Here is a 17,466-nt window from a genome sequence, read left to right on the forward strand (position 1 = left end):
CTTACCTTTGCTGCGGTCCTGCAGCTTATTCTTGTGATGTTAAAGATGCCCGCCTGAAAATTCTGAAAATGTGCATTATTTTGTTAGTGTTTTTAATCAAGCTCTGCCTATCAGCTAATCGTTTAGTGCCCAGGCGAAAAGCTGTTCCCACGCTAATCTCAGTGACCTATCTCTCAGAGCTGGTAAGTGCTCTTCGAGATGTGGTAATTATTGTTCTATGGCCAAAATGAACGTGTTGTAGTACATGTGTACCCTTCTCTTTTTTAGATACTTTGGCCTCTTTATATGGTATACAAATTGTTGTGACTGGGCCTCAGGGGTGTTATCATCTGTGGGTAGCATTTACTCCTGGGCAGAACACGACGTTAGTTACTTCACTTTCTAAACAATACAGTAATATGCGGTGCCTGCATGTGCGAGACAAAAAGGAGAGAGAGAACATACACATGTTTATATGTGTCTGGGCAACATTCCAGTTTGTTATACAATTTCCTTTATTCGGTGATGGCAGGGACGGGGCTGGGCGGGGTGGAGATTTGTTTGCTTTGAGATCTTGTGACCATGGGGTGGGCTATGGGTGATTGTCCAAAGTCTATGGGTGTGTCTGTGGCTGGGGAGGGGTCAGGGGCAGTGTCACAATTGTCCTTGTCTGCGGTTACTGTGTCTTTGTCTGTTGTTGGTGTTGCTGATGCTGTTGTTTTTTCAGTGGCCCTGTCGTCAACGCGAGGGCAGGTCTGGCCTTTGTAGGGCTTGACGTCGTGGAGGTGGTTCCAGACCTTCTTGTCAACTATTGTAATTGCTCTGGGAGCTACTGCTTCCACTAAGTGGGGCCCTGTAAACCTGGGGCCGTTCCACTTCCTGTTGAAGTTGCAGAGGAGAACGTACTCTCCTTCCGCAATTGTGCACTGTTTTTGCTGCTCTTGTTCCTCGTTTGTTCCTTCTGGTTGGGTGATATTCGACCCGCCCCGCGTGCGCTCGAGCTGTTGAGAGATAAAAGCAACACTAGTAATCAAGGAAGACACGTATTTATACATTTCATCACCAAATTCATTTGCAGAACTTTCATGGTCGGTGAAGGCCCTTGATGTTGGAGTTAATGGAAGGCGCATCTGACGTCCAGTCACCACCTCGTGGGGAGTGAGGTGGTGGTCGGATCCTGGCTTATTCCTCAGTTCAAACAGAGCCAGGGGAAGGCAGTACAACCAGATTTTCTTAGTTGTCTGCTGTATCTTGGCTATTTCTTCTTTTGGCAAGCCGTTTAGGCGTTCACAGACACCGTTAGCCTGCGAGTGGTATGCACATGCAAACTTATGTTTTATGCCGAGCATTGCAGTTATGTGCTCGAACATCTCATTGGCAAAGTGTGGGCCATTGTCTGACCGCAGCACTTCGCACACTCCCCATCTTGGGAAGACTTCCCTCACCAAGAATTTGGCTGCTCTGAACGCGTCTGCATGGGAGCAGGGTCCAGCCTCAATCCACCTTGAAAATGGGCACACCACTACAATCATGTATCTTTGTCCTTGACATGCGTTGATCATGTCAATGTAGTCAATATGTAAGTGCAGGAAGGGTCCTTCAGGCCGGGGTATAGTACCTTTTATCACTTGCAGCGTGTGACCGGCTCTAAACTGTTGGCACGTTAAGCAATTGCTGATAAATGCTGCAACATGTGAATTTAGCTCAGGACAAAACCAAGCTTCCTTTATCCGTGCTGCAATCACCTCCTTTCCTGTGTGCGCTGGATGGTGTAGCTGAGCTAGGGCTGTTTATAGTAATGCTAGGGGCATCACTACCTTTCCTGTATTGCTCTGACGCCACAATGCATCTGTAGGTGACATTGTGCATCCTCTTTTTACCCGTAGTTCCTTTTCTGCCTTAGGTGCTGCTGCCTGTAATTCTATTATCTGCGTTTCAGGGATGTGGGTATACCCATCCTTCATCAACATTTGTCTTGCTCCCATCCTCCCCCTATCTTTTTCTTTTTCTGGGGGGTCCACATTTCTCCAAAATACGCAGCATGCTTGGCATGTGTGTCTGCTGTTTCGTTACCTTTTGAGATAGGGTCATCCCCATTGGTGTGGGCCTGACACTTAACCAGAGCTATCTCTTTCAGGTCATTAATATCTTCAATTAGTTCTGCTAGTAATAGAGCATGTTGTACTGGAGTACCATCTGCTCTTCTGAATCCTCTCCTCTGCCATTTTATTAATTCTGAGTGAACTGTTGATGTGGCGTATGCACTGTCAGAGTATATCATCACTCTTTTATCAAAACTCTCCCTTAATGCCAATATTAGGGCCACTAGCTCTGCGGCTTGTGCCGAATAATGTTGTGGTAGTTGGACACATTTTACTGGCACATACATCCAGTCTTCCGTCAACCTAACCACTGCTGCTCCTGTCCTTCTAACACCATTGCGTTGGTCTATTGTCGATGACCCATCAATGTACATTATTTCCCCCCCTGCTAGGGAATTTTCATCAACTCTTCTTGTGCTGGAGTAAAGTTCAATGGCTTGTGTGCAGTCATGAGCGTAGACACCTTCCTCAACTACCTCAGCTATGAATCTTGCCGGGTTCACATTGCTGCAACTTACAATTGTCAATTCTGGCCTGGAAAGAATAATTTGATAACCTGAAGCTCTCTGGGTGGTCAGTGTGGATTTAGGCTTATTCAAAATGGCAAAATCCACAAATAGTGTGGTCAGGCACCCCATTGTTATCGATGATGATTTTTCCACCACAAAAGCCGCGGCAGCCAGGCTTTGTTCGCAAGGGAAGTGGCCTAACATTACAGGGTCCAAGTGTCCACTCTAGAAGGCTATGGGCTTGTGGCCCATGCTTGTTTTCTGTGTCAGTACTGCCTTCATTACTGCTGAGTCGCAATGTGAAAAAATGAAAAATTGGTGTTCATAGTTCGGAGTGCCTAGTACAGGTGCTGTAGATATAGCGTGTTTCAATTCATCAAACGCCTCTTTCATTTCTCTTGTCCATCCCAACTTTTTGTCCCCTTTTTGTGCGTCTCTGAGGGCCTGAAGCAGGGGTCCTATGTAAGAACTGCAGTCAAAAACCCATGCCCTGCAATAGTTGCATAGGCCCAGAAATTGCTGTAGTTCTCTCACTGTCTGTGGTTGTGGTGTGTTGGTTACTGCTTGTGCTCTTTGTGGTGTGATGTTCCTTCCATGCTGAGAGATAAATTGGCCAATGTACAGTACCTGTTCCTGACAGTACTGTAACTTTTCTTTGTCCACCCTGTACCCCTTCTCAGCCAACAATGTAAGCACCTTTACCAAGTCTTTCCTACACCTTTCTTCAGTGGTGCTGCAAATGATGATGTCATCAATGTATTGCAGCACTGTGCACTCCATTTCGATATTCCCTAAATCCATCTGTATTATTCTGTTGAAGATGGATGGTGACTCACAGTAGCCTTGAGGCAGCCTTGTATATTTCCATTTTGTGTTCCTGTATGAGAAGCTTGTGAGGTCTTGTGAATCTGGGTGCCTCTGCTGGTATTCCACATAGTATTGTGGCTGGGTTTGCTGCTATGGGGTACTCTGCTTCTACAATGTAATTCAAGGGCCTAAGGTCTTGGATGAAACGTCAACACCCTCCTTTTGCTTTGCCCACTGAGTACACGGCTGTGTTACATGGTGACTCTGATTGTACTAATATGCCGTTGCTTATCAATGCTGTTATTGTTTCATATATGCCCTCGTCTGCCTCTTTTGATAGTGGGTACTGCTTTACCCTAGGTAATATTGCTCCCTTTTTCAATTTTATTTTTATTCCTCCAATGCTCTTTATGCAGCCCACGTCATACGGACTGGTGGTCCACAGTGATGCTGGTACTTTTGCCATGTCTTCCTCATAAAATGGTAATGGTGTAGATGCAGGAGCCTCTAGTGCCATTGCCAGTTTTAGTGCCACTTGCTTGTATGTCACCCGTAGCCAGATGTCAACACTCATCACAAACACCATCTCTCCTTCTTTATCATCGGAGAAGAGCTCCTCATCAGGCACCTGTGTGAGCCTGCACCCCTCAGCCAGTGCTATTACTGTTCTCCAGGCCCTCCCCTTTCTGTCTTGGGCATGTACTGTTATGTAATCTGCAGTTGCCATGATGCTCTCGATGCTCACTGAAATTATCTTCCCCCCTGGTTCACTTGCCGGGGTCTCTGGTCTGAACAAGTATGCTGCTGGCCTCCTCCAGATCTTGCCCTCAATCCCAGGCATCCATTCAAATGCCATGTCTGTCCAATATTGAAATTGTTCTCCATCTACAGGTTCAGCCCGAGCCACTGTTTGGCCACAGTAAGCTTGCAATATTTGTCAGGCTGTGAGCATGTTTATTCCTGGCGTGGAGCAGAGTATGCCGTTCTCCGTGAAGGAAATTGTCATATTCAAGCTGCTCATTATGTCCCTCCCAAGAATGTTTACTGGTGACTGCTTCGAATACAGGAGCGGGAGAGACATATCATGATCTCCTATAGATAAGGAGATGTTATCAGTGAAGGGAACCAACCCTCGAGCCCCAGAGACTCCTTGAGTGTGCATGGCCTTGCCTGACAGTTTAAATTTACCCTCCCTTATGCAGGACCTACTGGCCCCGGTGTCAACAAGGAAGGAACATGTTTTGTCACCTATCGCAACCTGTATGCGTAGTTCCTCCGCAGTGTTAGGTGTTACCGATAGGATGGGACACATCAAAAACATCTGCGGGCTGTCCTATTGTGGATAAAGTGACTTACCACTACCTGTGTAAGGGTTATGCCCCAATATGGTCACCTTCCCCAACTGTGTTTGTTGTAGTTGTGTACCATTTGTTGACACCTGATTGTCTTGTATCTGGGTAAGCTGCTGCGTTGGTTGTACCTGGTGCTGTTGTGTTACTATTACCTGTTGTTGTGGCGGTGTGTATGCCTGTACCTGTTGTTGCGTTGCAGCATGTGGTTGTGCCTGTGGTTGTGGTGCAGTATGCTGTTGTATCTGTTGCTGTGGTTGTTGCGTGGACGCTTGCTGTTGCGGGGTGCACTGATGTGTTCCTTGTTTATGTTGGTAAACTAGTTGCTCTCCCATATGCCCTTGTTGCCCCGGCTCCCCCCAAGCTGGTGGGGTGGGTCTCAGTCTACATGTGCGCGACATGTGTCCCACCATTCCACAAACCCAACATGTTGGTGGCTCCCTGGCCTGCCATGGAAAGTTCCCCTTGTTATCCTGATACCCTTGCTGCCCATTTGAGTAGTATCTTCGGAATGTCCCCCCTTGTTGCTGTGCATGCTGGCCATAGCCCCTTCCTCTCATCAGTCTGCCCCTCCCTCTGCAGTTGTTATAGTATCCATTTCCCATTTGCATGTATCCCCCTGCTGTGTTTGCCGTGTAGGGTGGCGGCGGGGGCATTTGTTGTGTTATTATTTGCACTGGCTGCTGAATTTGTGCTACATGTTGTTGTGTCGTGCCTTGTGCAACTATGGCCTGAGTTGGTGCTGGTGTGGCTACCACGGGTGTTGTCAATAGTGCTCCCTCCATGGCGTATTTGGATAGCTTCTTCTGTACCAGTTTTGCCTCTTCTGCCTTCCTACCTTCCTCCTTTTGTTTCATCTTTTCCTGTCACATCCTACAGTGATGCACTATAGTTAGCTGTATTTCTGGCTAAGCTTTAACTTCCATCCCCACAATTTTCTTCAGCTGTTTCTGAACTGGTTCGGGGAGACCTTTTATTAGTACTTGTATTAGTATGTGGTAGAAAATTGCTAATGTTTTATCCCACGGCTCGCGAGTTTCCAAGCGCCACTTCTCCTGAATCTCCTGGATGTAATCAATAAGATCTTCATTCTCACACATCTTGCGTGACTTAATTGCTCCTATGTCTGATGTGTCTGGGTACTGAACCCTTAATGCCTGCCACAGCGCGTACCTGCAGTTGGCAAATGGTGCCCCATCATGCGACGTATCTGTTACTGTGACGCCTGGGAAGCCTGCCCTTCTCCAGATGTCATCTGCAGCATCCCCTAATATTGATATTAGGAGCCCTTTCACGTCCCCCACCACTAGTTTTTGTCCTGCAGTGTGTTTCTCCATTTCATATATCCATTTCCCAGCCCTCCACTTAGGGAGGGGAGTCTGAACTTTATGTTTTCCTTGTCAGCATGCTTCCATATTGTGGTCTGGCCCCTCCCCTTTCTAGGAGTGGCATTAAGTTCCCCACTCTGTTTCCCCTAATGCTCGTGGGGCTATATCAGTGTACTCATCCTCTTCCTCTGTGTCATGTGATCCTATCATTAGATCATTACAGTTATCTGTTCTATCGTCCCCTTCATTCTCCCTCCCTGTTGTGTTACCCTCGTGTTTCACCGCGGGCGTGCTCGTCCTTTCTTCCTGTCTACATCCCGGGAGATCTCTGAGTCTGTCAACATATGGATTGTGCTGTGGACGTGGTGTTGGTGGGCGAGGTGGGCGTGGCGTTGGTGTTACTGAATGTGGCGTTATCCCTGCTACTTTTCTTACCTGTTCTTCACTCATCTTTTCCTCCTCCCTTTTCCCACATGCCCAAGGTTACTCGCAATTTACCCGTGTGATGTACAGTTTACCTAAGCTTTCCCTATTGTCATCTCCTCCATTCTTTCCCGAACATCCTTCCTCCTCGCTGCAAAACTCATCAAGGAAAGACAATCTCCAGTCTGTCAGTTTTCCCCCCACTGTAACCGTCTTTAAATCGATCAATTTCCCTTCGTTATGTTCTCCTCTTTTAACAGTTGTTCCCTGTGTTGATGTTGTAGGTACCTCTGAGTCCTGATGAGTGTAAGTTCTTACTTCATGCTCCATTCTCCTATCTCCTCTCTCCCTTCCCTCGTTTCCCAATACTTCACCCCCTTATTTCCTCTCTCTTCTTGCGTAATTCCTTCATTACTTCATTACTTACCTTCGCCAGTATCTTTTCGTCTTCTTCCCATCTTCCCCAGTTTGCCCCTCCTCTTTTCAATATGCTCTCTATTACTTTATCTTCTTCATATTTCCGGGCACTTTCAGACAATATTTTCTTTTTCCACATTTCCATTTCCTTTTCCTTTTCCTCCTCCTTCCTTTTCATTTTCCGCTGCTCCATACGTGACACCCTCTCTGCTATCGCTTTCATCCTTTCCGCTTCCTTCTTTCTCTCCTCCAATCTCTCCCTCATCCTCTCCTGCTCCTCCCTACTCTCTTTTCTTTCCTTCTTCCTTCCCCCTGTTTCTCGCGCTCGTACTGTCTAATCAGGTCACTTCGTACTTCTATCAGCTCAGCCAACCTTTCCTCCAACATCTCTTCCTCTGCTTGTGACAGTCACCCTTCCTCTGCGTTACTCACCTCAGTCCCTGTCTGCGTTTTGTCCGTTTCTTCCTCTTTCGTTTTCCTCACTGCGTCCTCCTCCTCCCTTGTTAGTGTCCCTCAGAGCTTTAGGAGTATCTGTGCTGCTATCCACTCATTTGGACCTATGCTTGCAACATGTTCTCCACTTTCCTTCCCTACCCCTGTGCCGACCTGCATTGTGTTTAATCCTAACGTGCCCGCCGCTGCCGCCGCACCCCTCTGGTAGCTATCATTAGGGGCGTAAGGTGGAGAGCTGTACGCAGGGTTTGAATATCCCTCAGCAGCGGTTAATTGTGGCCTGGCGGCTTCTCTTAATTCCATCACTGGGTTCAATCCTCTTTCCTCCTTCTTTACTACTTTTGCCAGAGGCGTATTGTCTGTCCCTTCCTTCTCCATCTTTACTTCTGATACTGCAACCGATCCTCCTTCCTCCTTCATTCCCTCCTTCACTCGTGGTGAATTGCTGCTCACAGGCCCACGTCCCCTTCTTCTTCCTTCACCTCTTTACCTTCCTTTGTTTCTTTGCTCCCCTTAAATATCTCTACATGATGAGCTAATTTCTTCCCCTTGTACGTGTTATGTATGTATGTCAATAGCGGGTGTTGGACGTATGGGTCAAAACTGCTGTTAGGCGGCCATGGTGTCGTCATTTTGTTGTCTGTTCCTTGTGTCCAGTCTATACTATACTTGATAAGCTTCTCCTTGTAAGGTGATAGTGTCTTGTAAATATGTTGGAGGGGGTAGTTAGAGTGTTTCCCCACCCTCCGGACCCTGACCCGTCGGACATTGTTATGTTACACTTCAACTTTTTCAGCAACCACCGTCTTTACCTGGCCCCGTAAATTGGGGACTTCCCACCGTCCACTGAAAGGTAATAAAATTGCTGATATACAGTTCTTTTCCTCTATTTTTTTTCCTCCTCTGATATCACTCGTATGACCCTCTGCAGCCGCGGCGCACAGAGCCCCTTGTGGCTGCATGCCCTGTGTGACGTGCTGATACAGCCGCCCCACCTCTTTTTTTTTTTTTCCAAACTTCTCCCTCCTCTTTTCAATCACCTTGCTCAATGTGACCGGCGTTCTCCGTGCGCAGCCTCCCCCCCTCTTCTATGCCGCCCTTATCCCGATACTTGTCCCCTGGCCACCCCTTGGTCAATACGGTGTGGCTGCGGTGTCCTATGGAAGCCCTATGGGTGATGTCACCAACTTCTTCAAACTATTACCGGTAAGAAACTCTTATAACATTAATGGAGCACGCAATATGTTTTATACTTTAGCCCTCGTCGACCCCACAGCTGTCCTCTCGCTACACCCAGAGCAAGGTACTCGACAAAAAACTCTTATAATCGGAATGCACACGCTGCGTCGCCTCGCATGTGATATACCCCTTGCCAGGGGAGCATAACCGGCTAATTATCCTCCGTACTTGGCAACAACCTAGCTACCACCTACGGGAAAACGTCATCTACCTAACGAGTTTTACACTCAATCAGTAGGGATCCTCGTTTATTCGTTGATCAAAACGCCAATTCATAGGAAAGCCACACACCCCTTTTACACGTGCCCGCGATCTAGACAAATCAGTGCCTTCGAAAACCGCACGTGGTGCCTTTTGGCTCCACCCACCCTGCTCTGTGACGCGATAGAAGATGGCCTTCGTGCCTGTCCCGCTACCGCTCACTTGTCTGTCAACACTTATCAATCAAATCCTTGCAACACAACCAAAAAACATCTCCCGCGGCCCTTATTACAATTCCTCCCCCCTCCCTCACAATGTCACATTGCTTGTTGGGTGTGTCATACTCACCAAGTTCACTTGATGCGGGGCCGCTCGACTGCGTGCACCCCTCCAAGCGGCTCGCCACCTCCCCTCGTCTGGACCACGTCTGGACACTCGCCAACCGCGGGCGGGATACTTCTCAATCGGCTCCCGTGGGCCAATATCCGGATTGCACTGTCCGGTCTTCTCGCAGTTCCGCGATGGTCCTGTAGTCCTCAAAGGGGGCAGCGGCAGAGGGGGCCGCGCTGCCGGGTCGCTTCGCTGCAAGGGCCTTGTACTTGTATTACCAGGCCAACGGACATCAACCGATCTCAGCAGTGCCTCCAACTTGTCGGGGTGATTCTCCCAGGGCCGGCAAAGCCGTCCGCGGACCTCCGGGCTGGGGAGGCCCCAACTCCTCCCATATCCCCAAAAGGAGTATGTGACACACACAAGAAGCAAGGCAGTACTGCAGTTTATTATAATAACGGCAGGGATGAGTCTCAGTTCATATGCATCCAACGGGACTCTCACTCGTAGTGGGGCTCACAGGCCCTTTTTACAGCAGTATGATGCGCTACTCGCGTCACCTGGGAAAGTTAGCACAAAACCTATCACCACTCTGGATTGGTTCCCCGAGTGGTAGGGTTAGTATAGGTAACATATGGAAAGAAATCTTAGTGGATGAGGATGGGTCAGGTGGTACGCTTGGGTTGTCCCTTGCAGTTGTTACTTTAGAATTGTTACAGAGGGACCCTTGGTGATTGGCTAAGAGTAATGGTGTCAGTAATAAGCCCCCCTGTAGTCTGATTGGTTCTCCCGTGAGCCCCCAAGCCTGGGACCATTGCCGTTCTCAGCTCGCGGTGTACCTGTCATTAGCAACAATGTGCAACTATGTGTTTGTGCAGACAATGGACAGGCCCGCTCATGGGCTTGTGGACAGGTCTTTCCCATTGCTGTCGGTGTCCATCTTGCCGCTTCGTTGTTGCAACCTGTGTCCCAGACGTGGGACCCTGGCGGCTTCCTGTCTCGTGAGCTTGGCACCTTGTCAGTTCGGCTTGGTCACCTGTGGAGAGACAGTAGCTGGAGCAGAATTGTGAGCATTAGATTTGTATTTCGTCTCTGAGGGCTTGGCACTTAGAGGTGTAACCTTAGCGCTGGGCTCGCGGCATGCGAGTTGCAACATCATGGCCTTGGCTGTGAACTCTCGCTGGGGGCTCGTCCTGCAGGGTCAGCACTTGTACTCTTGTTCTGAGAGGATTTTCATTCCGAGGCTCCTGCCTGGGGACTCTTGCTTGCGGCCTACTCAGGCCTAGTTCATGGGTGGCGGTACATAATCCATAGCATGGAGATCGCGGGGCAACAGAGTGTCACACGCAGCATTAGATATACATGGTGGTGTCATAGGGATGGGTGGCGGAAGAAGCGTCAGCAAGCATGTACACGAGCTCTTTGGCATCTTGCGTTTCTGCAGTGCTGTAAAAAGGCCTATGTAAAAAAAAAAATAACAACGATGCACGTCAGTGGGTGTGTCAGTCACCTACGTCATAGCACTGAGTATGTTCTTCGTGTAGGTTGGTGTGTGAGTGACCAGTGTGCATGGTGGCACGTGTGTTCTCGTCTGTTGGCTATGTCGTTATGGCATCTCTAACGATGTGGATACTTGTGGCTGTTCTTAGTCGAGCTCATCCATGTCGCAGGCGTCGGCTTGAGCTTGGCGTGCGGTGGGCATGCTCCTCTTATGTGTAAGTTTCTGAACAAGGGTATTTTATCATCTGGTAAATAGACAAACTTGTCTTATGGGGGTGTCTGGGCCGTGATCCTCTAGGCCATGGTCTGGATGAGATTGGGGGAGGGTCTTGTCCCATTCTCCCACTTCAATGCTCCCCATTCCCATTGAGCCCTATGGGGGTTCAAATGGGAATGGGGATGTACCCGGTCCGGGTTCCCTGAATGGGGAAATACCGGGCCCTCCAAGGTTGGAATGCCCCGGTACTTGCCCATTCAGGGAACCAGTACCCGGTAAGGAGGTAGCCATGCCGCTGCTAGCGGCATGGCTACCTCCAAACTTATACTGACCCCCATAAACTTTTTCCATCTTGCATCTATGCTTCGACACATGTTCCTTCAGGCGGGCCTAACTTTGAAACTTTAGGAAATGAAAAGCAAGAGTAAAGACAAGGCGGTCAAACCGTGCAGGTTACCATTAACCTTTCACATCTTGTTTATATGCCTCAAATGACTTTCAATTCTCCTCATTTAATAATGAAGCCTTTTTACACATACAAATTACAACAGCTGCTTCTGTCATGTACGCCATCATGTCTGAGTAAGTGGTCCACTCCACGTACGATTCCTTGCACTTGTACCCCTTACCAATCACTCACACGTCCATTATGACGTATTACAGAATGTAATGCAAGGCACACATAGGACTTTGCGTCCCTTTCAGCCATGTCACGGGAGAACACAGAGACATGTTACCTCGTGGTGCTAAATCAGATCCTTCACAGAGGCATCTTGCCTTGCTCCTTCACACATCATGAGACTCTCCTTCCTTCCTTCCTTCCTTCCTTCCTTCCTTCCTTCCTTCCTTCCTTCCTTCCTTCCTTCCTTCCTTCCTTCCTTCCTTCCTTCCTTCCTTCCTTCCTTCCTTCCTTCCTTCCTTCCTTCCTTCCTTCCTTCCTTCCTTCCTTCCTTCCAGTAAACTGATACAAAATCATTCCAATACCATTTCTCACAAATCATTGTTCCATCATTTGACCAATGTATTAAAATCGTTCCTAAAAATTAAAGTTCGAAAAACAAGTGAATATCTTGCCCTACGAATAATACAAATCTTTATGCAAACTGTGCAATAGAAAAATACTGCCCTTATTTGCATACTTTCAATAGGGAGTTTCTAATCATTAGACAATGTTCAATATACAAATAAATAAAAAGTGCAGAGTGCGAGCCAGGCAGGGCTAATGTACAAGAAAAGCCACATGGGCTGGCCTAGCCCCATTTTATCTGCATTGGTGCAAAGTATTTCATCGTAGGGCGTAAGAGGGCTGGACAAAACAAGAGAGTGAAGTGAATCCTCTACAGGTGACTCATTCCAAAAGCACCAGTTGTTTTTTTAAATGAGCTGTTACCCAAACTAGTCCCACTTCCTGCTGTCAATAGTACATGTTTTTTTTCTTCTCCAGGCGCATTCAAATAGCTCTTTTCTCCGGATTATCGAACCATGTCAAGTAATTCCCCAGATCTAAATGTGTTTTTTGTATTGTATGCCCTGTCTTCAAATTCTCTGGTTCGCCTTCTAAATGAAAAAAATCTTGTGTAATTTTCCTACAATTATCTCTATTATTCATCATTGATTTACTACGTAACTCCTCAATGCCTTGATTCTCTTTTAATATAATTAAGCCATTCGCAAATTTGAGGAACGTCAGAGTTCTTAATGTCTGCACTAACAGTTGGGTCAAGGTGAGGTGTTTAGTCTTCCTTAATCGCGGCCAATATATTAAAAGCTGGATTCCTGTATGGCCCTCAATGTAGTCAGGGATGACATTTGACCAAAATGCTAAGGGTAGCGGAAGTGACATCGCATTACCCTTGACCTCTGATGTAATTTGATCCCACACCCAAGTGACATCACAGGAAGCGTTGGCACACAACCTTTCAGCCTTGACAAAACAGGAAGTGGCATCACTTAGCATTGTTCTTCAGTACACTAAGAAAAATATGGTTATGGTAGCACTGTAATATGATAAACATGTCATACCAGACTGGATCACCATATCTAGCATAAATATTAGTGCGTATAGGCTCATTTTAACTAATTACTGTGAATGTACAGACATCCAAGGCCACATGATGACCTGCAATGGAAAGAAAATACATGAGGCAGTTGCATGAAATGAAAGAAGGTGTGTCAACAAATTCAACCCTTAGAAACTGCGCCTGAACCCAGCAAATCTACAGTCATCCCCTGTCAGGATATTCAAAAAGCACAACAAATAGATGGTAGCAGGTTACATATATTTGCAGGTGTTGGACGTTTTGTGAAGCATTTTCATTTGTTAGACAGTTCTCACATATTGAGTGTGGCAGAGAGAGAGAGCGAGAGAGAGAAAGAGAGAGAGACCCTAATTTGTTTCCCCCAAGGCCTGCCACAAGCCCTCATTCCTCACTAGCAGTTGTGTGTGGTCCATGGTGGCTGCACAAATCTGTGCTGTGCTCCCATATAAGAACATACTCATGCTGGCTTTGCTGTCAGTAATAGCACTATAAGAAAACATGTCCAAGCTGGCCCTGCTAGTATGCCAGTAGCCCCACATATACTCCTGTTGGCTTTGCCATCAAAAATGCAATGCCATGAGGAAGAAGGCACTTCAAGCACAGCTGGACTGCACACATCTGATCAAAATGGCAGCCATCGGCAAAGCAGCCCAAAAAGCAGAAGGGCTATTTGGCAGTTACCTAAAAGAAAGCGAAGTTCTTACTTTATAGATAATGCAAATTAACATTTGCGTGCAATATCTTGAACTTAATAACTACGACGATTTTAAACTATAGTGATCCTTTCCGATTGGCAATATATTAATTATGGGAAACCCATGCTCTACATGCTGCCCAGTGAAAAGAATCATATTGTGTCCCACGGATGTGCACAACTACAGTGGCTGTTAATAATGAAAAAGCAACTAAATGTATCACTTTGTACAGCGCTCAGGTCTAACTGCAAGGCCCTTCTTGATGTATTAGACGAAGCTGCGTCATCAAGGGCCACCTTGCATCATGCATTCATGCCCACGGACTGTTCTTTTTATTCCTGGGTTCAAAAGTCTTGCCAGCTTTCTTCCTGCGGATCCACCGCCGGTCCCCCAAAAGCCCACCAAGCTCCGCTTCGCAGCAACTAACCTGGTTGCTTGACGGGAACATGTTTTTAAAAAAAACAAAAGATGCCTGGCCTCTGCCCATTTTTTTTAAAAAAAGGATACAGTGTTCTGAATTTGACAAGCCCGTGGTATGTTTGAAGCTGCTCTCTAGCCAACTGAAAGCGAGAACATTTGGGGCCCAACCCTTCATCACCTAAAATAATGAACACAGAATGCCTTTTTGCCTGTCTGATAAGAGCTCCAATGCTCACAGTGACGCAAAATGGCGTCTTGGAATAAGTCTTCCTCGATTGACAGGTTAGTGACAAAGTGCTTTTACTGAGGCTCGAGGAACAAGAAGAGCAAGACTCTAATCCCACCCTGACCACTTGAGTACATTGTGTGGCCCTGGCAAACAAATGCATTTTAATGCCCTTCTTAGGACAGATTTTTTAAAAAGGTGTTTGGAAAAAGGCCAAATGCCAACATTTACAGGGTAACCGGGCAACCCTGTGTTATTATTGGGAGATCAGGCGACTGCCCGTCACCAGTGCCAAACGTGCTAATTCTCAGACATTCCTTTTTGCAGACCGTTTGTGTCAGGTGCTTAAATTCAATTTGTCCTGTCAAAGTTAACCAAGAATACAAGTCCCAGACTGCATTCTGTCATTGCATGAACTCCATTGGGCGAGGCCAATGCACAAAGCAAATCACACAGCGGAAGCATAAACAATTAGAAAAGGGGAAGTCTGAATTTGAGATGTATGTATGCAATTTGCATTACAATGCACCAACTGACCAAACACTATGGTACCACAAAGAGAGCGGGTGACCCAGAGAGTTAAAAAGAAGGTCCATTTGATTAAAAAGTGTCTCCCTTGCCGACAGTTTATCGACATGTACTACCAATAAAGTGGAGTATTTGCTATCATTAACACAAGTTAAAACATGCGCTCTGAGCTGGCAATTTCTTTTGCACACTGAAATACCAACTGGACTTCCTGCACCCTGCTGCCTTTGTTGTGTGACCCTCCCAAGTGTATTGCCCTTTAATGATGGCCAGTGTTATGTGTGGCCCTCCCCTGTGGATTGCCCTTTTAAGATGAGCCATGACTGTGTCATGGCTCAACTAATAAAAGGAGCAACTGTAGGCACGTGAGACAGAACAGCTGCTGACTCCCAGAAAGGAATGACTGAGTCTGTGTCTCATTTAGGCCTGTAGGTCCACACCGTGTGAGCACAGGCCTGCAGGCCATAGTGCCGTGGGGCCCTCTTGCCAGTAAGGTGGCCAGGGTCCGCACGTGCTGGGTATGGTCCGCCCTGCCCCTTCATAAGATCTGCTGCTGCCCGGCAACCCACTGAGGCACTGGGCCTCCAACTAAGGTACTGATGTCCGTAGCACCAACGGGGCCTGCTCGATGCTAATAGCAGGCCCCCATAACACTGCCCACGAGTTAGTGTACTGAGGAGTATTGCCAGTGTTTTGCTTATTTACAAAGCTCCCAAGCTGTCCCATGGCAGCTGCAAGTAAATCATGTAGTCCTGTTGTTTTCTTTACCTTCAGGTTATTGTGGGCCTCCACCACTTATAACAGGAAAATAACACCACAGGTCTTCTCCTGCAAAGGGAAAAGCAAGGTGTGGGGAGGGAGCACAGCTAATGCCTGTTAGGGATCACTTTGAAAGCACTGATATTCCCGTTACTTATTTTGTGCCATCAAACTTCTGGGTGCTAGGGTTAAAACAAACTGTGTTTACAGCAGGAAGGAGCGGCACAAAGAGTAACTGCAAACAACATACAGAATATAGAACCAAAACACATCTACTATTTCATTCTTACTGCAGTGTCATGCACAGGAGGCAAGAGATAGAAAGGTTCTGGGCACTTACATATCTCTTCAGCTTCTTCTCAGTGGGTGGACTTGATGAACCAGCCGTGCACACCACACCCCGGCGCACATTTTCCGCCCTTAGGAGAGAGAGTCGGGATTTCCAGCATGTGTGGGATATCCAGCATGTGTTTCTGTGTGAGGTTCTCTCCTTCAACCCTCCTACAACAAAGAGGCAGATGGAGGGCTCTCTTGCTTTCAAGAGTTTGGTAACATTTTGTAGTTGCTAAGCAACTACTCAAGTTACAGAACTCTTGAAGGGACGAGATGAGACCAAGTGGCGCCCACAGTCGTGACAGGGCTTCCGTTTTGCTCTGTTTTTTCACTGTTTGTTTTCAATATAGGGGAATGAATACAAAATTAAAGAAGGAATGGTGGAATGAAGTAAGAACAGAAAACAATATGGTATGAAGATGGAAAGAAATAAATGGAACAAAGGAAAGAAATTATGAATGAAGCACATATGGAGAGAAGAAAAGATGGAATGAAGGAAAATAGAATAAAGGCAGGAGGAAAGAGAAATAAAAAAGAAAGGTAGGAAGGGCAGCAAGAAAGCCAATGAGAATGTGTGAGCGAACGATGGAAGTAAAGGAGGTGGAAGGGTGGACATGGAAAGATTGAATGAGAAGGGAAGAGCTGTAATGAAAAACTTAAGCATAAAGGGAAGGATAAATGGAAAGAAACCAATGACACTTATTTGATGTGCCATCACCCCTCCACTGCCTTGTTTTATTTGTGCCCATTTTCTAGAGACACCACTGAATGACAATGACTGTTAAGACGGATTTCTGAACTCTGTCCTGGTGGCGCAGAAGTTCAGAAGGCCAACCTAATTACTTGGAACAGGGTAACCTCTGGACGAGCCAGACCAATCAAGGTAGCGATCGCGGCGGTCAAGACTAGGTCTCAAGAGGGGTGAGGGTGACTGAAAGCTCGCAATGAGCACAGAAAGCAAGATCACTTACAAACTACTCCAAACAGTTGTTATATTAAAAATATATACACATTTATTTCAAGGCCTTTAAAACAATGACCGTAGCGAGAAAATCACAATATAACGATAGTAAACCAACACATACCATATCAACACAATATATATACAAATACGACAGTCTCAAGCGTTAGATGCACGAAATGGGTAGTCCACCTAAAAGGGAAGGAAGACAGGCAGTGCGAAATAATGCTTAGACCCAGTTCGCCTTCAGAGGCACCTAACTAGATGGAAGTCCGAGCCCTGCGAAGAGTGGAGCCTTGTGCTCAAAAGTACCTGCACGCGCTGGTGCCAACGGGCAAAAGGAGAAGCTCTTCGAGGGAAATCAGGCAGTTCAGTTTAGTGCACAAAAGAAGAAGAACACGTTCCGTGACTCAAGCGCAGCCTCCACAGTGGGCAGAAGCAGAGCGCGAGTACGGAAAAGGGTGCTGTTTGACACAGCGGGGAAAAGCAATGGGCTCCTGCAGGAGGGCGACCAGATCCTAGCTATGCTACTCACCGGTCCCCGATGCAAGCAGACCCAGGCTTCTCCACGTCAGTTTCAGCAGCTGGCAGGTTCAGAAGAGCAGGGAACGCCTCGTCGTCGTGTTGAGTAAAAAGACGTCCCAATCGAAG

The sequence above is a fragment of the Ambystoma mexicanum genome, chromosome 7p (assembly GCF_040938575.1).
Source record: "Ambystoma mexicanum isolate Mex_15411 chromosome 7p, UKY_AmexF1_1, whole genome shotgun sequence".
Lineage (NCBI taxonomy): Eukaryota > Metazoa > Chordata > Amphibia > Caudata > Ambystomatidae > Ambystoma > Ambystoma mexicanum.